An 18321-nucleotide genomic window follows, 5' to 3' on the forward strand; every position below is an offset into this window, starting at 1 on the left:
GTGATGTGTTAATGTGGTCTGTTTGTGTAGCGTGTTAGTGTGGTGTGTTAGCATAGTGTGTATGTGTTGTGTTTGTGTAGCGTAGTGTGTGAATGTACAGCTTATTAGTGTAGTGTGTTTGTGTAGCTTGTTAGTGTAGTGTGTTTGTGTATTGTGTTAGTGTGGTGTGTTTGTGTATCGTGTTAGCTAGTGTGTTAGTGTAATGTGTTAGTGTAGTGTGTTTGTGTATTGTGTTAGTGTAGTGTGTTTGTGTATTGTGTTAGCTAGTGTGTTAGTGTAATGTATTAGTGTGGTGTGTTTATGTATCGTGTTAGCTAGTGTGTTAGTGTGGTGTGCTAGTGTTTTAGTGTAGTGTGTATGCGTAATGTGTTAGTGTGGTCTGTTTGTGTAGCATGTTAGTGTGGCATGTTAGCGTAGTGTGTATGTGTTGTGTTTGTGTAGCGCAGTGTGTGTATGTACAGCTTGTTAGTGTAGTGCGTTTGTGTAGCTTGTTATTGTGGTGTGTTTGTGTATTGTGTTAGTGTGGTGTGTTTGTGTATCGTGTTAGCTAGTGTGTTAGTGTGGTGTGTTAGTTTAGTGTGTTAGTGTGGTGTGTTAGTGTAGTGTGTTAGTGTGGTGTATTAGCGTTGTGTTACTTTAGTGTGTTAGTTTAGTGTGGTGTGTTAGTGTAGTGTGTTAGTTTAGTGTGTTTGTGTGGTGTGTTTGTGTGGTGTGTTAGTGTAGTGTGTTAGTGTGGTGTGTTAGTCTAGTGTGTTAGTGTAGTGTGTTAGTGTGGTTTGTTGTGTTAGTGTTGTGTGTTAGTGTGTTGTGTTAGTGTGGTGTGTTAGTGTGGTGTGTTAGGGCGGTGTGTAAGTGTGGTGTGTTAGTGTAGTGTGTTGTGTCAGTGTTGTTTGCTAGTGTAGTGTGTTAGTGTGGTGTGTTTGTGTGTTGTGTTAGTGTATTGTGTTAGTGCAGTGTGTTAGTGTGGTGTGTTATTGTGGTATGTTAGTGTGATGTGTTAGTGTGATGTGTTAGTGTAGCGTGTTAGTGTTGTGTGTTAGTGTAGTGTGTGTTAGTGTAGTGTGTGTGTAAGTGTATTGTGTTAGTATAGTGTGTTAGTGTAGTGTGTCAGTGTAGTGTGTGTTAGTGTATTGTGTTAGTGTAGTGTGTGTTAGTGTAGTGTGTTAGTGTAGTGTGTTAGTTTAGTGTGTGTTAGTGTAGTGTGTGTTTGTGTAGTGTGTTAGTGTAGTAAGTTAGTGTGGTGTATATGTGTGATATGATTGTGTAGTGTGTTAGTGTAGTGTGTGTTAGTGTAGCGTGTTAGTGTGTGTGTTAGTGTATTGTGTTACTATAGTGTGTTAGTGTAGTGTGTGTTAGTGTATTGTGTTAGTGTAGTGTGTTAGTGTAGTATGTGTTAGTGTAGAGTGTTAGTGTAGTGTGTGTTAGGGTATTGTGTTAGTGTAGTGTGTGTTAGTGTAGTGTGTTAGTGTAGTGTGTTAGTGCAGTGTGTTAGTGTAGTGAGTGTTCGTGTAGTGTGTTAGTGTAGTGTGTTAGTGTGGTGTATATCTGTGATATGTTTGTGTGTTTTGTCAATCTGTAGTGTGTTAGTGTGGTGTATATCTGTGATATGTGTTAGTGTAGTGTGTGTTAGTGTAGTGTGTAAGTGTAGTGTGTTTGTGTAGTGTGTGTTAGTGTAGTGTGTGTTTGTGTGGTGTGTTAGTGTAGTTTATTAGTGTAGTGTGTGTTTATGTAGTGTGCTAGTGTAGTGTGTGTTAGTGTGGTGTATATGTGTGATATGTTTGTGTAGTGTGTTAGTGTGTGTTAGTGTAGTGTGTTAGTGTAGTGTGTGTTAGTGTAGTGTGCGTTAGTGTAGTGTGTTAGTGTAGTGTGTGTTAGTGTAGTGTGTTAGTGTAGTGTGTGTTAGTGTAGTGTGTGTTAGTGTAGTGTGTTAGTGTAGTGTGTGTTAGTGTAGTGTGTTAGTGTAGTGAGTGTTAGTGTAGTGTGTTAGTGTAGTGTGTGTTAGTGTAGTGTGTGTTAGTGTATTGTGTTTGACAGACTGAAAGAGATGGCTGCAGTGCATTATGTAGCAAAGCTCTGCAGCCCTCTTTAACAGCCAAAGGACAACTTTAAAAAATGCTCAGCACATGACATAGGCCAGGGAGAATGTGTTAGTGTAGTGTGTGTTTGAGTGGTGTGCTAGTGTAGTTTATTACTGTATTGTGTGTTTGTGTAGTGTGCTAGTGTAGTGTCTGTTAGTGTGGTGTATATGTGTGATATGTTTGTGCAGTGTGTTAGTGTAGTGTGTTAGTGTAGTGTGTGTTAGTGTAGTGTGTGTTAGTGTAGTGTGCGTTAGTGTAGTGTGTTAGTGTAGTGTGTGTTAGTGTAGTGTGTGTTAGTGTAGTGTGTTAGTGTAGTGTGCGTTAGTGTAGTGTGTTAGTGTAGTGTGTGTTAGTGTAGTGTGTTAGTGTAGTGTGTGTTAGTGTATTGTGTTTGACAGACTGAAAGAGATGGCTGCAGTGCATTATGTAGCAAAGCTCTGCAGTCCTCTTTAACAGCCAAAGGACACCTATAAAAAATGCTCAGCACATGACATAGGCCAGGGACAATCTTTGCATAAAGCAGCAGCGGGGTATGTTTGCCCTGTTACTGGTATGGCAGAGTACTGCACATCTGATTGTCACCCATTGGCATTTGCCTGCATTAACTCATGAGAAATCCGGCCCTGGTTACCATCAGGTTTACATACTGAGGACCTGCTAGCATTCTTCCCAATGAGTAGCAGAGAGGTCTGGAAACTATCATAGTTTAAACCCCGAGACACAAGATTTTTACTTGAAAGCTCATTGTCTCACTGGATTTAGCAACATTTTTGGTTTGGAAGCAAATGCATAGATCTGCTCTGTCATTTATTTATTCACTTGATGCAATGGGTTTGTGAACTTCTGCGCTTACACTACCTTTACTGGCATCACAATGCTTTCCTACACAATAACAAGACAGGATATTTTCAGAGGCTGTCTGGGCACATTCGGCCTGTTTACCCCACTGCCAACATTACTATCTGCCCACACAGGCCTTAGAGAAATATGAAGTCCTTCCTAATTTAATATATCTCTTTTGTATCCAGAGGAAAGGTAATATTATTATTAGTGTTACTATTATCAGTTATTTGTAGAGCGCCAACAGATTCTGCAACGCTATAAACATAGGTATGATATGCAAAGTAGCCTTTATATGAGCAAATAGGTAGTGGGCTCTGCCAAGACTTGCACTGTTTTATATCATCTCTCGTGAAGGTGACCTATAAAACAGCTGGGCTCGTAGGCTGACATGCTAAGGGGGTTCAAGGAGATGACAAAAGGAGGAGAGGAACTGAGGTAAGAAAATGTTAGTGTATATTACATAGTTGACAACAGTCCCTGATTTTCAGGGACAGTCCCTCGATTTTGTTGTATGTCCCTGGATATTTTTTTTGTCCCTGGAAATGTCCCCTCCAGGAGATTTGGAGGGCTGCAGCTGAGCTGGGACATGTGTGACACAAGTTAATGGGGAGGAGCTGTCGGTGAGGCTGTGCGTGCAGCAAATACTCTGCTTGATCACTCAGAGCAGGTCTAGGCAAGGACTCCTTGCTGCACCTTCTCTAAGTGATCAATGTTTAAACTGCCACAAATCAGAAGAAAAAAAACACTTGCAAACAGCTCCTCCACACTAGGTAAGAAGCTGTGTTGATTTTTTTGTGAAAGAGGGGAGATTACTTGGCTACTACTGTAGATTATTTTTTTGCATCTTTGCATTATTTAGTCTGATAGTAATCTTCATATTTTAGCACTCTGTATCATATGCAGCTTACTGATTCATGAGTTTTAAACATAAACCACTTCCTACACAGAGTGCAAAAATCTAAAAATTTCTGTCAGACTAAATAATAAAAAAATCTATTTCCCCCAACAGCTCACCTAGTCCGGTGCTGTGCATAATAACACTGTAAGATCAGCTACACTGAGTGTTTGCTGTGTCTCCTCCTGTACAGTAATTTGACACACTGCAGCCTAGCTCCTCCCGTGCACCTCTGCCCTCAGAATGCCATTAGGAGTACAGGATAACTTAGGAAGCATTGCTGATGGCTATTAGGACAGTGGTTCTAAGTTAGTTTTGTGTCACTTCAGTTCTGTGTGTCTTTAAGCACTCACCTGAGCCCTGCAATAGTGTATTATATAGGGAAGTGATAATATATAAGAACTGGACAGTTAAAAATAATTGATTAGGAGATGGCTTATGTTTTATTATAACTTTACTGCAATAGTGCAAGAATGCGTTTATTTTATATGGTGTTTTGGAAGAATTAATGACTTAATAGTAAAAGTTTTGTAAATATAAGTGCACACAAATTATTTGTTTAAATTAGGCACTTTAACCCCTTAAGCCATTACACGTATATATACATCATGCGGTACGAAGCCCATTGTACCGTATAATGTATATAAACATTGCAGCTTCAGGAAGGTCCAGCAGTCTCAGCTGTAAAGCGACAGCTGAGGCTGCTGTTCCTGATCTGTGTGCAATCTGTCCTCATATGGTAATGGCGCACAATCGGTAGAGCATGATCAGTCCAGCACGATCGGTTACCAAATGAGTGCAGATTGCCATATACTGTAGTTACAGGCAGTGACATGGTCTGTGTCACTGTCTGTAAGGATCTCCTTCAGTGCCGGTGGGAGGTGCAGGAGGGAAGGAGGGAGGCGGGTGGGCGGTACGAAGGGGGAGGGGGAGGGAGTGACCCTACACTGCAGAAATAAAATTTGGAAGGGAGCTGGAGGGAAGGGATACTACACTACATAAAAAAATAGGGTGGGGGGCCCTACAATCCCAATGGGGGGGGACCACTACACTGCAGAAAAAAAAAATAAAAAAAAAAAATGAGTACCTAAACTGGGTACTGACAGACACTATTAGGAGGGCAGAGGGTTAGAGAGCTATTTGGGAGGGATCGGGGAGGTGGGATGGTAAGGGGAGATCCTCTACTGCAGAAAATAAATACATAAAATTAATTTATAAAAAATAAAATAAAGAATGCCCTAAAACATAATTGTACAATCAATGGTCGGTCCACAGCACTGTATTAAAAGTTCACTTTATTAGAAACAGAATAAAACGAAAAAGTGACGTTTCGGGGTTGCCCACTTAATCATACCATGATTAAGTGGGCAACCCTGAAACGTCACTTTTTCGTTTTATTCTGTTTCTAATAAAGTGAACTTTTACTACAGTGCTGTGGACCGACCATTGATTGTCTGATTATCTTTTTGGGGAACTTGGCAGTAACCCCAGGTCTTCACGAGCACATTCCTACTAGTGCTGTATCACTTGGTGCATATACACTAAAACAGGTGGGAGGGTAATCCTTAGACTAGAATACTATAACCCTTGCCAGCTAACGAATTAACTCCTTCACTGCCGGGAATAATAGATTACCAAAATCCAGTGGCAATAAAAAACAAACAAAGCTCTAGTGATAGCAAAAATGCTAAAAAGTATTCAGTATTTTGGGGGCGTTTTTCCCCCCTGGAATTTCCGGTAGTGAAGGGGTTAATATATATTTGATTAGTGATACAGGCTGTTTTCTATAAGTAAAGGAATTATTTTTGTTCTTTATAGCATATTTAAGTCTATTTTTGCATATTGCTTTACTTGATGTGACATCTCTCCCTATAACGTCTCCTACTGTGATGTCACTGAATATGAAAAATGACTGTAAATGATGAAATTCAAAGTTGGCAGGATTCTGTATTCTATGGTTGGGAGGTGTCTGTATTTACAATACTGTTCTGTCTAGGAAGCTTTACTTCTAATTAAAGGGACAGTCTACCATTGAATTGTTATTGTTTTAAAAAATAGATAATCCCTTTATTACCCATTCCCCAGTTTTGCTCAACCAACACAGTTATATTATTACACTTTTTACCTCTGTGATTACCTTGTATCTAGGAACCATCTTCCAGCCCCCTGATCACATGACTGTTTATTATCTATTGTCTTAAATTTAGCATTGTTTTGTGCTAAATCTTAAAAGAACAGTCTACCATAGAATTGTTATTGTTTTAAAAGATAGATAGTCTCTTTATTACCCATTCCCCCGTTTTGCATAACCAACACAGTTATATTAATGTACGTTTTACCTCTGTGATTACCTTGTATCTAGGAACCATCGTCCAGCCCCCTGATCACATGACTGTGACTGTTTATTATCTATTGTCTTAAATTTAGCATTGCTTTGTGCTAGATCTTAAATAACCCCCTGTGCCTGAACACAGTGTTATCTATATGGCCCATGTATACTTTCTGTCTCTGTGTGTTGAAAAGAGATTTAAAAAGCATGTGATAAGAGGCAGCCCTCAAAGGCTTAGAAATTAGCATATGAGCCTACCTATGTTTAGTTTAAACTAAGAATACCAAGAGAAAAAAGAAAATTTGATGATAAAAGTAAATTGGAAAGTTGATTAAAATGAAAAGTCCTATCTGAATAATGAAAGTTTAATTTATACTAGACTGTCCCTTTAAAATGGTATACAGAAATATTTTTTTATATTGCTGTGTTATTAACCCTTTACTGGCTAGAAAGCCATATAAAATGCTATCTTTTTTGCCCAGAATTTGGTGTGTGTGTGTATATATATATATACAGAGTCCAGAAGAGAGCACTCTCACCTCAATACTCAACTGCCAGGGTGCCAACAATTTAATACATAGAACATAGGGAGGCACTCTCTGGTCTTTTCAACAAGCAAAGTTTAATGTAACAAGCGTGACGTTTAGGGTGCACACTCCCCTTCCTCAGACAAAGTATATATATATATATATATATATATATATATATATATATATATATATATATATATATATATATAGTGTAATATTTAATTATAATTAACTCCTATTGTTATTATTATTGAATGGGTTCACATATTATTTGTCTGCCTAATTTTTATGCTGTGCTGTAACAATAAACATATACCCAGAATGTGTTCCTGAGACTGGGTAGGTGTAAGAACTTGGGGCTGTAATCTGTATAATAAGCTATGGATGTCTAAATTATATTATTACTATTAAATGGGTGTGTTTTGATCACAGAACGGAGTGGGCGGGGCAGTTGAACAGTAGGTCGTCAATACTCCAGTAACCTGCTTGCTTGCTCTGCTGCAAAGTGTCCCTGGAAACTATGTGTATACATCCCTGAAATTAACAGTAAAGAATGAAGCAAATTAGATAATAGAAGTAAATTAGAATGTTGTATAAAATCGCATGTCCTTTCTAAATCATGAAAGAAAACATTTGGGTTTCATGTTTCTTTAAGAAGTGCTTGAAAGTCTGAAAACTAGGGGAGATTCTTGTTGAGTGAGGCAGAGAGTTCCGAAAGATAGGGGCCAGTCTGGAGAAGTCTTGTAAACGGGAATGTGAGGAGGTAACAGGAGAGGAGGAGGTCATGAGCAGAGTGAAGGTGGCGGGAGGGAGAGTATCAGGAGACAAGGTCTGAGATATAGGGGGCATCAATAAGAATTCCAGCCTCCAATAAATGTAAAAGGACCTTTATTATCTTCTTACGTGACTAAGGGCCTATTGCAGGCTTGATTGAAACATTGTTTTTTTGTTTGGACCCATGTAAGAAAATAATATAGGTCCTTTTAAATGTATTGGAGGCTGGAATTCTTATTGATGTTTACTGTTGGAGACTTGGCAAGTTTGAGGTTCCGTGCCCCAATGTAGTGAGTATGCTGTCTTCCAAACTCCCCTTTTTTTGGGGATCAATCTGAGATATAGGGGGAGCAGAGTTATTGAGTTTCTTCTGAAGCAGCCTGATGTTACTATCCCTCACCTAGCACCATAAATCCTCTTCCATAACCAATGAATGACAACCCTACAGCAGAGGCAGTCAGGCTGTTCCTCATCTGGCTTGTCCTTGCAAGCTCAAGGGCAGTGAATTGTTTGAAGAGGTTTCCATTCTTCTTACACTGGTGACTGCACATTAAATGAAGCTGTATGAATACAAGGTCAGGTGCAGTGTGTACACGTGAGCTAGAGAAGATATAGGAAGGGTATTCTATCACCAAACCTCAGAAATGGTCAGTAAGGTCATTTGTTAATCAGTTCCTTGGTAGTGCAGGAACCTAGCTGGTCCTATCACTCTATATAATAAGTATCTGGTATTTATTCCCTATATGTAGCAGTCATGGGAACTTTATTAACAAGCCAATATGTGTAATGCAATGGTCACAGCCCTTTCTGTGGTGCTGTATGAACTTAGGAGCACACTGTGAAATACTTTTTATACTTTTTCTCAAAACCAGCCTACATATAATAAAATGTTTTTACTTTGTACAAAGCATCTTGCAATTACGCAGAGTACAAAGCAACTGCCTTACAAGCAATGAAAGTGAAACCACATGGACTTCCTAGAATGGATGTGATTGGCTGAACAGTAAAGAAGAACAGAGAGCATAGGGGAATGCAGTCCCCAAATCTTAGTGATACGCTCCTTTCAGCAACACAAAAAATCTATTAATGCCAAGCTGTAACATGATCAAAGGTACCATACCACCCTGAACTCTACAGAGGGATTTGTGGCTTAGCAGGAAGCCCCTTCCTTCCCGAAATCACCAACTCTGCCATTGAAGGGACATAAAATCAGTTTGCAAGATCTGCAGGGGGAAAGTGTTTATAGAACCTGGAAGAGAACGTTCAGCTACGCCTATGGAACTCCCCTGTTCAGCTCACTAATGGGGGGGATCTCATTTTACAATATGGAAAATAATATGCTGTGAACTTTAAACCCAGCCCAGACATACACTGCACATGCCTACAGTTATTTCTCTCATGCCTGTGTGTGTCTTTGTGTGGGAGTGTGTCTGAGTGTGGGAGGGTGTCTTTGTGTGTGAGAAAGAGTGTGTGTCTTTGTGTTTGTCAGTGTCTGTGTGTGTGAGTCTCTGTGTGAAAGAGTGAGTGTAATTTGTATGTGAGCAAGAGTGTCTGTGTTTGTCAGTGTCTGTGTGTGTGTGTGTGTGTGTGAAAGAGTGAGTGTAGTTTGTATGTGAGAAAGAGTGTGTGTCTTTGTGTTTGTGTGTGTGTGTGTGTGTGTGTGTGTGTGAAAGAGTGAGTGTAATTTGTATGTGAGAAACAGTGTGTGTCTTTGAGTTTTAGTGTATGTGTGACTGTGAAAGAGTGAGTGTAATTTGTATGTGAGAAACAGTGTGTGTCTTTGTGTTTGTCAGTGTCTGTGTGTATGTGTGAAAGAGTGAGTGTAATTTGTATGTGAGAAAGAGTGTGTTTGTGTTTGTCAGTATCTGTGTTTGATTCAGTGTGTAAAAGAGTGAGTGTAGTTTGTATGTGAGAAAGAGTGTGTGTATTTGTGTTTGTCAGTGTTTGTGTGTGTGTGAAAGAATGAGTGTAATTTGTATGTTAGAAACAGTGTGTGTCTTTGTGTTTGTCAGTGTCTGTGTGTGAAAGAGTGAGTGTATTTGAGTGTGTATGAGAATGTTTGTTGGTGTGTGAGAGAGTGTGTGTATGAGAACGTTAGCGTCTTTGTGTGTGAGAGCGTGTGACAGAGAGCATGTGTATGAGAGTGAGTGAGTGTGTGTTAGTGTGTGAGAGTGTATGTGTGTGTTAGTGTGTGAGAGTATGTGTGAGAGTTTATGTTATTGTGTGTGAGAGAGAATATGTGTTATTGTGTGAGAAAGTGTGTGTGAGAGCATTAGTGTATTTGTGTGTGAGCATGTGAGGGAGAGTATGTGTGTGAGAGTTTGTGTGTGTGAGTGAGAGAGAGCTTGAATTAGTGTGTGGCTGTGTATTAGAGTGTGTGTGAGAGAGTATGTGTGAGTTAGTGTTTGTGAGAGAGTGTGTGTGAGAGAGTATGTGTGTTAGTGTGTGTAAGAGAGTATGTGTGTGTTAGTGTGTGTGTGAGAGAGTATGTGTGTGAGAGAGTATGTGTGTGTGTTAGTGTGTGTGAGAGAGTATGTGTGTGTAGTGTGAGAGTGGATCCCATTTGTTCAGAAATAACAGGCATGCATGGCAGCAAATATCTGATTAATCCCATCACTGCCAGCAATTTCAGAAGTGTGATGCACTGTGCAATTAGCAGCCGTTTAAAGGGACAGTATACGCTCATTATCATATAACTGCATGTAATAGACACTACTATAAAGAATAAGATGCACGGATACTGATATAAAAATCCAGTATAAAACCGTTTAAAAACTTATTTAGAAGCTCTCAGTTTAGCTCCGTTGAAAAGGTAGCTGGAAAGCCCATTGCAAGTGGGAAATAAGACACTCCCCCTTCTTTTGCATATGAAAAGACCCTTTACACAAACAGGAGCAAGCTGGAGTAGGTAGCTGACGGTATTCACATAAAACATTGGGGCTTGGTTAGGAGTCTGAAAATCAGAGCAATGTTATTTAAAAATAAGCAAAACTATAAATGTTTTTAAAAGAACAACTTTATGGGCCATATAAATAGATCATCTACAAAACATTTATGCAAAGAAAAAATGAGTGTTTAATGTCCCTTTAAGTACCAAAAACCAATGGCAAAGTCATGCATGTCTGTTATTTCTGTGTGTGTGTGTGTGTGTGTGTGTGTGTGTATGTGTATGTATGTGCGTGTGTATGTGTGTGTGTGTGTGTGTGTGTATGTGTGTGTGTATGTGTGTGTGTGTGTGTGTGTGTGTGTGTTTAACCCCTTAAGGACCGGGCAGTTCAGACTAAGACTTCCCCAAAAGACCAGAGCATTTAAGCATTTTTGCCATCACTACATTTAAACAGAATTAGAGCCTTGATTTTTTTATTTACCTATTAAAACTATATTATTTTTTTTGTAGACAACCCAAAGTATTGATCTAGTATTGATTTTGGTATATTTCATGCCACCATTTCACCTCCAAATGCGATCCAATATATAAAAAAAAAAAAGTTAACTTTTTCACATACTTTGTGTTTCTCACTAAAATTATTCACATACTGCTTGTGTAATCATAGCACAAATGGTTGTAGAAGCTCTAGGATCCCCTTTGTTCAGAAATAGCAGACATATATGGCTTTGCCATTGCTTTTTGTTAATTAGAAGGCCGCTAATTGCAGCTGTGCACTACACTTTTATTATTCCCAGCAGTGAAGGGGTTAATTGGGTAGCTTGTAAGGTTAATTTTAGCTTTAGTGTAGAGGTTAGCCTTTCACCTGACACTTCCCACCCCCTGATCCCTCCTTGATCCCTCTCAAACAGCTTTCTTCCCCCCCCCCCACTGGTCACCCCCATCTTAAGCACTGGCAGACTATCTGCCAATATGCAGTTTTACGCATTTTGTTTTTGTAACTATTATTATTTCCCTTAACGTAGGATTACCCCTGACCTTCCCACCTCCCTGATCCCTCCCAAAAAGCTCTCTAACCCACCCCTTCTAACTAATTCCCGTCATCTAATGTACTGGCAGCTGTTGCAGCTGTCTGCCAGTACCCAGTTATCCATCAATCTTTTATTTTTTATTTGATAATAATAATAAAACTTTTTTTTTCTGTAGTGTAGCAACCCCTCCCCTCATTACCCTACCCCTCCCAGATTGCTTTCCCAACCTCTAATCCCCCCTCCACTATAAGAGCCCCCTCTCCCTCCTTCCGTCTCACTGGCGCTCTAAAAAAACAATTCTGTAGCATAGTGGTCCCACCCGCTCCCGCCCCTCGCCCACCCGCCTCTCTCCTAACCCTCCCACACAACCAACGATTGGCACCACAGCTGCCTGTGGGGCATGCAGAAATAGCGCAATCTCCCTACTTTAAGCGAGATTGCGGCAGAGAAAGGCCCAGGACAGCAGCGTCGTGCAGGCTACAGTGCTGGTCGTTTAGGGGTTAAATGGTGTGATAGCACCTTCCTCTATTTATGGGTGCTGCGATTTTTAAAGTTTTAATGCAGGTATCTGAAGGAGAGTTACTGCACTTGTGCACTGGAATACAGTGATAGTTAGATTTCAACATGGCTGCACCCACGACTAGAGGGATCCGGAGAATAACCTCAGTACTATGATATAAAGGGCACTATTTAATGCTCCTGCTTGAGGGCTAACTGCTCTGGAAGTAAGCTTTTGGCGCACATCGGTACAGGTTTCCCTCATGCACTAACCCTATACCGTAAAAAAGCCGAAGTTAGAATATCGCGAGCATGATAACGTATTCCCCCACAAAAGTCAATGCAGCAAAAAAGTGGAAAAAACACCAAGTCGCATTCAAGCCTGATCACATACTCTCAAGCGCACTAAACGGACATGAAAATATGAATATTTAGCATTCCAATGTTCTTTGCATAGAAAAATACATATTTCTACATATATCTGATTTTTTGGTATTTTGGTACAATATATATCTATACCTATATTATGATTATATATAGGTATAGATATATACAGATATACTGTATATAGGGATATCTATTTATAAATATAATATATAGAACATATTCTGCATTGGAATGTGAAATATTTACAGTAAATACACAGTATCACACTTTATTAAATGTAAATATTGCATAAATATGTTTTTTCTTGTTTTCATCTACTTAACTGCAAAGGGCTCCATTTCACTTTTATATATATATATATATATATATATATATATATATATATATATATATATATATATATATATATATATATATATATATGTCTATATATGTGTACATATGTATTTATGTGTTTATATGTGTATATATGTCTGTAAATACATATATACACATATAAATAGATACAGATATACACATATAAATAAATACATATATACACATATAAATAAATACATATATACACATATAAATAGATACATATATACACATATAAATAAATAAATACATATATACACATATAAATAAATACATATATACACATATAAATAGATACATATATACACATATAAATAGATACATATATACACATATAAATAAATACATATATACACATATAAATAAATACATATATACACATATAAATAGATACATATATACACATATAAATAAATACACATATACACATATAAATAGATACAGATATACACATATAAATAAATACATGTATACACATATAAATAGATACATATATACACATATAAATAAATACATATATACACATATAAATAAATACATATATACACATATAAATAGATACATATATACACATATAAATAAATACATATATACACATATAAATAGATACACATATACACATATAAATAAATACATATATACACATATAAATAAATACATATGCACACATAGACACACACATATATATATATATATATATATATATATATATATATATATATACACATACGTATCCACCTTTAGACATGTATATGTATGTATCTCTATGTTAAAGTCTGCCTTTTTTTTCCCTAACACCTGAGACCTCATATATTTGAGCCCTTTTAACTTTTTGTGGAATATTTTTGTGAATAATTTTATTAGATGGTGTTATTATGAGTGTAACGGTACTTTGTAGTGTATTTTTGATGTGTTTTGTGACACTTTTTTGTTTCACAAAACAGTTAACCACAGCTCTGAGGATGAAGTAATCATTCTAGCGTAAATCACATTTGCTTTCAACTTGTAATACGAGTGGTAATCCCAACTCGCGCAAATCCCCGCAATAAACTCCTTATCGCTTGCATGTAACTGTTAATGCGCCCTCTTAGGAATATTACATACAAATGAAATAATGCTAGAAAATGCTTATAGGATAAATGGCTATGTGGGGCACAAAGAATTTCTGGGGTCGAAGACAGAGAGGCAGGCAGAGGTCAGGAGGGAGACAAGGCAAGCATTTAGTGTAGCTGTCCTGTGCACCCAACAGAAACCTCTCTGTTCAGCGTGTTAGTGCTGCGGACAGCGCTTGTTACTGACCTATGCCGAGAGGACAACAGCCCAGGGGAACAGGACAGTAGCCGAACAGAAGTGGCCTTTTATGGGAAACAAACTCGACTCTTCAGCTTGTGTCATTCAGTCATTACATTTAGAAGGAATGAGTCTGCAATGTCCACTGTCACATGGAGGACTTGTGTGTCAGCACTGGGAGAAATATAAAGCTACCCCTTACAGACAAGATTAATGCCTAGAATAAGCGAGACCCGTGGTGTGCATTTAATGTAAAGCTTCCTTCTAAAGATGATACTCATTGTGTCTTTGGTTTGCAACCAATTTCCAGCCTCACCAAGCGACACTGCACAATGCTCCATCCACAGACGGCAATAGCTGTTTGTAGATAGATGCTTCGGTTATACGCGGCCTCGGATAAGTCAGTGTATTCTGCAGCCTTAGGGTGTCCTTGAGAAGGTTCAGGACATTGAAAGGGATAAATTGCATGATCATATACAAATCTATAATCTTTAGAGACTTTTTAAGAAATATATTTGTGCTGTGGAACTGAATGAATAATGATGTGATCATGTAAGTCCATACAAAGCGCTTGTGATTAATATAATATGAACAGGAATTTATATTGACCTATATTTCTGTGCACTAGAATTCCCATACAAAATGTTTTGCATGGATTTTAGTTCAAATGTGAAGCCGCTCTTATCCATTTGAAAACCCTCCAGTACCCTACTCATTATCTATATACTGGCACATGTATACTTGCCTGAATGCTACTATTTAGTGCCCATTCTCTTTCTTCTAAAAGGAGCACATCAACTCTCAAATTATTCAGCGATTATTACCTACACCATTTTTATATTGAACTTTTTTGTTATTGTAAAAACAATTTGCTTAAGCTTAAAAAAAACATTAGCTTGCTAATTAATTTAATATTGTATTTAAATGAGACAAGAGGGAGGGAACCTTTATAAGCAGTAAATAACGCATGCTGATTGTGTGCACAAGCAGAATAGCGTTATTATTATTAATAGTATTTATTTACTTTAGCTATTTTTTTCCCTTCTGCTTTACACAAAGGAACAAATGTTTACTTACATGACACCATTTCCATCATTTGGCTCAATTCTGCACTGACTAAGCAACCCCAAGCTCTATGTTTCATGCGGTATAAGTTTTTCTCCTTGAATGAAGTGTGAATAGTAATACGTTTACAGGAAAGGTAGAAAACACAGTTAAAGGGACACTGTACCCAATTTTTTTCTTTTGAAATTCAGATAGAGCATGCAATTTTAAGCAACTTTCTAATTTGCTCCTATTATCAATTTTTCTTCGTTCTCTTGCTATCATTATTTGAAAAAGAAGGCATCTAAGCTTTTTTTTTGGTTTCAGTACTCTGGACAGCACTTTTTTATTGGTGGATGAATTTATCCACCAATCAGCAAGGACAACCCAGGTTGTTCACCAAAAATGGGCCGGCATCTAAACTGAAATTCTTGCATTTAAAATAAAGATACCAAGAGAATGAAGAAAATTTAATAATAGGAGTACATTAGAAAGTTGCTTAAAATTTCATGCTCAATCTGAATCACGAAAGAAAAATTTTGGGTACAGTGTCCCTTTAAAGTGAATGTAAATTCAGATGAATCAGTGCATGGTTTTTAATAATCCTATTAAAAACAAGGGCACTTTAATTCATCAAAATTAACATTTCACTAATTTTCTTCAAAAACTTACCTTTTAATCTTCACAGCCGATCCAGCGATTCCCCTGGCCGTCGGAAGCCTCTCACTCGTCAGAAATGACAAATCCGGCTTCTTCCAATCGCGGTTTCCCCCCCAGCAGAATCATGGTCTGAAGCAACACTGTGATTGGAGAAAGCCGGATTCGTCATTTTGGACCCGCGAAGAGGGCTTGCGATGGGGGGAGGAATCGCTGGAGCGGCTGTTAGGATTAAAAGGTAAGTATTTGAAGAAAACAAGTGAAATGTAAATTTTGATGAATTAAAGTGCCCTTATTTTTAATAGGATTATTAAAAACCAGGCACCGATTACATTCACTTTAAGGCCAAGATAGAACCAAAATTAGGAAATGACAAGACAAGTATAAATCTCGCCATTTGCTGGCTCACCCTTGTAGTATTCACCAAGGAAGAACAACTAGAGCAAACCAACCATTATATGTTTATTAAACAGAACATAGAACAACCTCAATACCCTTTTTGGCAAATCTTATATTAGCAAAAGCTAAACAGCCACTTTGTAATGTTTGAGGAACATATGAGGAGAAGTCCAGATAGTTTCATTGCAAAGTTCAAACCGAGAGACAATGGATCAAATCCAAAGCCTACAACCTTATTCATTTTTTTAGTCTGGATAAAATGAAGGGAGCACAGTCGTCTGCCTGACGCGAAGATCTGTGATTGTAAGAAACAGCGCGCAAAACCACTTTATCCTGAATCCAATAAGTGTAGAGAAACAGTAAAGCGTATTAGTTTAGACTCTTTCCAGACAGAGACAAGCAAATGAAGTTAAAAAGATAGGTTCCTTTGTCTAATATGAAAGGTAACCCAACGACATGAAGACTTAAAGGGACAGTATACACCAATTTTCATATAACTGCATGTAATATACACTGCTATAAAGAATAATATGCTGCACAGATACTGATATAAAAATCCTGTATAAAACCGTTTAAAAACTTACTTAGAAGCTCCCAGTTTAACACTGTTGATGAGGTTAGGCTGGGACACCCACTAAAATGGGCTGGTAAACAAGAAGAGCAGACCCCCTCTCCCCTTTGAAAAAAATGATTATACAAACAGAAGCAGTCTGAAGTCAGTATACATCTAAAACTTTGGGGCTTGGTTAGGAGTCTGAAAATCAGCACAATGTTATTTAAAAATAAGCAATACTATACATTGTTACAAAAACATCCCAGATGGGCTGTATAAATGGATCATCATCTACAAAACATTTATGCAAAGAAGAATCTATTGTACAATGTCCCTTTAAATTCTGCCCAGCAACCTTTAACAAACATGCTCTTTAATAGGGAATTACTGTGGTTTGTGAGAAGACTTTAATACGGTTTTGGAACCTTCTTCACCCAGATAGGAACCTGAACACTTTGCAGACAAACATGTTGAGGCAAAAAGACCCCATTTAACAACAGCCAGACGTATAAGGTTTGCTGCCTGCATTTAACATTGCACAAGCGGCAGCTCACGCGCAGCTAATCACGCGCAAGCAAGGGGGGCTGTCAATCACTCTGATCGGATTTGTCCGGAGTGGTTTTTACCCGGCAGCTCAGAGCTGGCATATAAGTCATGAAGCAGTGGTCTGATCACTGTCGGCTGCGGGCTCGCTCGTGTGAGCCTGCACAGAAGGCATCTGCAGCTTGATAAATGGATACCAGAGGCTGGTCTGTCTAGGCCCCCAGTATATTAAAAGCTGCATATGTCTTATTACACAAACACCTTGCAAATGGAAAGTCTTTAAAGGGACACCTTGAGATTTTTCTATAAAATACTTAGTTATGCATAATCAAACAGCTTTGCAGTATATGTTCCTTATTTATTTTGCTCCTTTTCATGTAATTTAGCTCTGCAAATTTAGCAATTTCTAATTCACAGAACTCGAAACAAACCTTATGACGTTTCACAGCTAACTCTACTACATATCTGTCCCTAACTGGCTTTATCAGATAACAACTGCAAAACAATGCACTTTAAACTAAGTTTCTGACTGTGGATAGCCTTGTTGTCTGTGTTGACTAAAGCCCAGATTGGCTCCTTCAAATCAAGATTACAAGTTTTGCGGTATGGTGTGGTACGGCTATACAGCTGAAAAATTGGCCTATTGCGCATGGAATGGCAAGTCTCCCGTATTACAAGTCGCTGCGGTATAGCTATAACGCAAGTATTTTAGCCTGTAGCGCAACGATCCATTCCGCACTCAAAAAATTACTTTTGAGTGCAGGATTTCCATAGCGCATTATTACAGGTTGTGCGGTCCGGCTAAAATGCTTGCGTTATAGCCCAAACCGCTCTGATACATTCCGCGATCTGAGAACAGTAGTTATGGATTTTGCGAAACGAAAATGTTTCACAAAACTCATAACTAAAATGTTACAAAGTACACTAACACCCATAAACTACCTATTAACCCCTAAACCGCAACCCTCCCGAATCTCAAATACTATAATAAACCTATTAACCCCTAATCTGCCACCCACCCACATCACCAACACTATATAAAGCTATTAAGCCCTAAACAGCCCCCCCACATTGCTACTACTATAATAAACCTATTAACCCCTAAACTGCTGGCCACCACATCGCTAATACAAAACTAAACCTATTAACCCCTAAACCACCACTCTCCCGCATCGCAAATCACTAAATGAAACTATTAACCCCATAACCTAACACCCCCTAACTCT

Source organism: Bombina bombina, chromosome 12 (assembly GCF_027579735.1).
Source record: "Bombina bombina isolate aBomBom1 chromosome 12, aBomBom1.pri, whole genome shotgun sequence".
Classification (NCBI taxonomy): Eukaryota; Metazoa; Chordata; class Amphibia; order Anura; family Bombinatoridae; genus Bombina; species Bombina bombina.